The 5,537-nt window shown below is 41.8% G+C and overlaps 1 long non-coding RNA gene across 1 annotated transcript; it reads left to right on the top strand.

The window, feature by feature from the left end:
• Positions 1–3,885: 3,885 nt before the first annotated feature.
• On the top strand, positions 3,886–5,289 carry LOC141160991 (uncharacterized). Its single transcript, XR_012250606.1, has 3 exons — positions 3,886–3,948; positions 4,514–4,606; positions 5,164–5,289. It is a non-coding gene; the product is annotated as an uncharacterized lncRNA (long non-coding RNA).
• Positions 5,290–5,537: the final 248 nt, after the last annotated feature.

The following is a 5,537-nucleotide window of genomic DNA, read 5'->3' as shown; positions in this document are numbered from 1 at the left end:
TAATCTCCTGGAGCCACACATATGGGCTAATTGTCCCTAAAACACAATCCTATAGAGACAGGTTAATTAGCAATAGCACAGAGTAATTCAATTAACTAATGATGTAGTAGAAGATATAGTAACTAGGGCAGGTTTTATACAAATTCTGGCCATGGGCAAAATTCAAAGTGACAAAACCAGCATAGACAATTCAGTATATTAAAACCAAAATAATCAAGGAAAAAAGGGGACACATAACTGGAGACCTGTAGTCAATGAGGGCCCCTAAGTGACTAAGGGCATTGGGGAATTGCCCGTTTCTCCCCACCCTAACATCGGCCATGCGTGAAGGTCTTTATTTACTCTGAAGCTATAACATAAGGTTCATCCACAAGAAAACAGCAGCCAAGTGCCAAGAATGGCAGAGATAAGTGGAGTATTGGTGCTGGAGCAGCATGGATTTAATATTAATATTATATATATATATATATATATTTTTTTTTTTTAAAGTCACAAAAACACTTTAAGGCTGTGTTCTTACAATGAGTATTTGGTGAGTTTTTCATGTTGCAGATTTTCTGCACTTATTAGGTAAATTAGGTTACTTTTTTTTCATTGGGGTTTTTATCGCCTTTTTGACATTGCGATTTTTGTCTCATTTTGTTTTATGGCGCTATAAATAAAGCTGCTTTGTTTTTGATACTACCTGGTATTTGGTTTTGACAAAACTTTACTGATACAGTCATGTGCAGATTATATTAATTTTTACTGCAGATTTTCAGCATCTAATGCAAGTCTGTGGGGAAAATCTGCATGAGCGTATACACAGGAGAAATTGACACATTGCGGATTTGAAACAAGCACCGCGGGTCAGTTTACGCTAAATATAATAGAAGCACAGTGGGAATGAGATTTCCATAAATCCCATCCAGTTTACTGGAACTGTAAGACACAGCATTTTTGCTGCAACAAACTGTGCAGTGTCAAAAACTTGCCAAAAACTAATTGTGGGAACACAGCCTAAGGCTATGTGTACACGGTATCTTTTTCACACAGATTATGCCCAGAAACCACATGAAAAAGCACCGCAAAAGAACCCTATAAAATAATGCACAACAATGGCAAAACGACATTGCTGTGCACATGTTCCATCTTATGTCATGTAATTTAATCGCTTCAGGGTTCTGGCGTCTTCTACTCTCTATACCTCACAGTACAGGAGAAGACATCGGTTACTGTAAGAACGATGGAAAAGTGGCCTCAGGAAAATGACCCCCAGTGTATGCCTAAAGCGGCTTTGTCTGGGAAAACTCAGCGGCTCAGCCAGAATCTAAATGATGCCGTGTGCACATACCCTTAGTGTATGTCTACAAATAGTTCAGTTGCTCCACCCACACATAGTTCAGTGGTCCCACCCACAAAAAGTTCAGTTGCCATGCCCAAGAACAGTTCAGTTGCCTCGCCCAAAAACAGTTCAGTTGCCTCACCCAAAAACAGTTCAGTTGCCCCACCCAAAAACAGTTCAGTTGCCTCACCCAAAAACAGTTCAGTTGCCCCGCCCAAAAACAGTTCAGTTGCCTCACCCAAAAACAGTTCAGTTGCCCCACCCAAAAACAGTTCAGTTGCCTCACCCAAAAACAGTTCAGTTGCCTCACCCAAAAACAGTTCAGTTGCCTCACCCAAAAACAGTTCAGTTGCCCTGCCCAAAAACATTTCAGTTGCCTCACCCAAAAACAGTTCAGTTGCCTCACCCAAAAACATTTCAGTTGCCTCACCCAAAAACAGTTCAGTTGCCCTGCCCAAGAACAGTTCAGTTCCCCCACCGAAAACAGTTCAGTTGCCCCGTCCAAGAACAGTTAAGTTGCTCCGCCCAAGAACAGTTTAGTTGCCCCACCCAAGAACAGTTCAGTTGCCCCGCCCAAGAACAGTTCAGTTGCCCCGCCCAAGAACAGTTCAGTTGCCCCGCCCACACATAGTTCAGTGGCCCCGTCTACTGAATGTGTCATAATAGCAGTTACTAGGTAACAGAATTCTAAAGATTGGAATCTTCGTGATTTTCTCATTCTGTTCTATGCCACAACCATGGCGCAGGTAAATAACATCATTTGTTGCTTGTACAATCTCATCTATACTTGTGGTGTGAATTACTGGTAAAGATTGTGAACAACAACAAAAAAGCAAACATTTGTATATTGTTTTTGCTCACAATGAACTCAAAGTGCACAAAGGCTGCTTTTTAGGCCAAGTCAAGCCCACGTGGGTGTATGAATTTTGGGTCAGGTCTGGATAAAAAATCTAATTCAGGCTTTAAAAACCTGTAACCTTCATGTGTAATGCCTTACCTGTATCCTCTCCTCATTTTAAGATCTTCATATTGAGGACAAAATACATGGAAAATTCTGAAAAACAATGTGTATTCTGCCAAACCCTTCCCCATGGCAAGCCATGTACAACAAACTTCAATCCCATATTGGTAATTAGGTCATAATTTACATCCCTGGCTCCTCTACCAGTGACACTGTCACTTGTGGGGCCATTTAAAATTTAGGTGTGGGTCATGTGACTTTCAGAAGTATCCTTTCATAAGTTAATTCCAAGCATCTATGTGACTACTGTGACTAGATTCAGCTTTTGGCTGCATCACTGTGAAATTCCCACTGATTTTCAGTTGCCCCGTTCATGCACAGTTCAATTGCTCTGCTCATGCACAGTTCAGTTGCCCTGCTCATGCACTGTTCAGTTGCCCTGCTCATGCACAGTTCAGTTGCCCTGCTCATGTACAGTCCAGTTGCTCTGCTCATGCACAGTTTAGTTACCCTGCTCATGTACAGTCCAGTTGCTCTGCTCATGCACAGTTTAGTTACCCTGCTCATGCACAGTTCAGTTGCCCTGGTCATGCACAGTTTAGTTGCCCTGCTCATGCACAGTTCAGTTGCCCTGCTCATGCACAGTTCAGTTGCCCTGCTCATGCACAGTTCAGTTGCCCTGCTCATGCACAGTTCAGTTGCCCTGCTCATGCCTAGTTCAGTTGCTTTGCCCATGCATAGGTTTTTGCCCTGCCTGTACATAGATCAGTTGCAATATCCACAAATAGTTCTGTTGGCCCACCCATACACAGTTCAGTTGCTCCTCCAGTTCAGTTGCTCCACCCATGCACAGTACAGCTGCCCCACCCACGCATAGTCCTCTTTCCGCACCCATGCACAATACAGCTGCCCCACCCACGCATAGTCCTCTTTCCGCACCCATGCACAGTACAGCTGCCCCACCCACGCATAGTCCTCTTTCCGCACCCATGCACAGTACAGCTGCCCCACCCACGCATAGTCCTCTTTCCGCACCCATGCACAATACAGCTGCCCCACCCACGCATAGTCCTCTTTCCGCACCCATGCACAGTACAGCTGCCCCACCCACGCATAGTCCTCTTTCCACACCCATGCACAGTTCAGTTGCTCTGCCCACTGAATGTGTCACAGTAGAAGTTACTTGGTAACAGACTAATAATGATAAGATTCAATGAGATTTCCTTAGTCTGGTCTATACCAAAACCAAAGAGCAGGTAATTGACCTAATCCTCGACCTGCAACCCCTGTGATACATAGAGATCATTTATTGCCTGTACAACCTCATCTATGTCTAAAGTCTCACACTATTCTTAAAAATGTATTCATTGCATCAGTAATTAAGAGATAAGAATGACACATGTTCCCCTGGACAGGAGGTTGGGGAAGCGTTGACCTCTCATCCACCCACCATATTTTACATTCCTACTCATTCATTATTGTTTACGTTCCTACTCATCATTATTCATTATTGACCACTTCCTGACTTCATTATTAGTCAGGTAATAGGTTCTCAGTCTAAGATTAGATCTGAAGTTTCTTCTTCAATTTCCCATCAGATAAGGAAACCACGTACAGGAACATGGATGTGGAACGATGAGAAGAAGGAACTTGAATTTCTAAGGTATGAACCGACCCTACGTTCTCATCTCTCATTCTCTTTCTCTCCAGCTCACAGGTGGATATTAAGTATTTGTAGTCTAATATATTAGCTACAGTGGCTATAAATGTGGAGCTTCCCTTTAATGATCAATTACTGGGAATTATTTGTACTGGGATGTGCAGGTGACTCGGGGTAGATGAATTATATGGAAGTGTGTAACATTCTGTTAGATACTATTTATTAGAATTAACTCTAGTCTGGAATCATTCAGAAATATCCTCGTAGCTGGGGTTATCCTCCAAAATAAAAAGAGTTAAAGACGTACCAAGGTCCTAAGGTTAACCCTTTCTGAAACATATGGGCACTATAAAGCCATTGCTCATGGTTGGGATGACTTAGTCCTCAGTCTGCATATCTGGACTCTTGAGGATACTTTGAAGTTTGTATAAGGCTGTACGAGTAAGAATCATTTCCACAAGATGCCATGTAGTCTCTTATAAAGATTATACCTGTATATCTATTGTTCCTTTCTCTGAATCCTGTTCCTTATAATTCTTCTCTTATTACACTTCTATTTTTGACGCAGCAATGTGCAGATAAGAAAATCCCTTGGTAGTAGGAGCAGCATATTCATGGGATCCAAGGAGACCCTACTCTTTCCGGATCGCCCAGTGGACAGGTACCATTAGAATAGCCGTACAAAAGAGAAATGAGAGGATGAGGAAACTTTACATACTGCAGAGAATTAGGGGAGTGATATTACTTTTTACGTCATTCATAAGAATGGAACCATTTAATGTTATGTTCATAGGCTTATCCACAATCATCCACAGTAAAGGAGATAAATGTATGATCAGTGGGACCACCATGGTCTCTAGTACAAGGGTTCAATCCTGAGTCGTTTGTCCTTTCTCATTCCTCGTTAAGAAAAATGAATAGATCGGTGGTCAATCACATGCGTGTAATAGTGGTTAGATGCCCTACTGTCACTTCATCCCATCTTAACGAAAAACCTTATTGGTATAAGCTGTGCCAGGGCATTAAATTTCAATTTTGGCAAATGAATACGTCAATAGTGGCTACTGAGGACACTTTTGGAAACTTCAAAAAGAGGACTATCAGGTAGTGGTGGCAATTTTAGGAACAAAACCTTGTTTAACAAACATGTTTGACAAGGATATTGACCTGTTCTCATACTGAGAAATCAGTAACGTAATCTCTTATTGTCACTTTAAGACAATCAATCGCCTACTTCAGACCGGAAATAGGAACTACATTTTCAGCAATGACCTTCAAACAGATATACATGGTTCTACCAAGGAAGAGACGACATGACAAAGTGACTCTGGAAGACGTGAAGAGTAAGTACCATCAAGGTGACAAGCACATGATATGTCTATGTGCCATCAATCCATTATTGAAAAAACCTGAAAACCATGAAAGAACCCAATGATTTTTCGAATTTACTAGGTGACCAACAGATCCATCTCATGTGCCATTCTTTTCCAGGCGTTGCCTTATCCTTGATCGACGAACAACATTGTCTTTGCCTAACATCTGAGTTTTCTTCTGTCCTCCAGTAAGTTGTTTCTACAAAACTAGCAAAATAT

This window comes from Phyllobates terribilis, unplaced genomic scaffold (assembly GCF_046119375.1).
Source record: "Phyllobates terribilis strain yellow unplaced genomic scaffold, ASM4611937v1 Scaffold_9__5_contigs__length_417890890, whole genome shotgun sequence".
Taxonomy (NCBI): Eukaryota; Metazoa; Chordata; class Amphibia; order Anura; family Dendrobatidae; genus Phyllobates; species Phyllobates terribilis.
The sequence above is the reverse complement of the archived record's forward strand: the minus strand, read 5'-3'. Positions and strand labels throughout refer to the sequence as shown.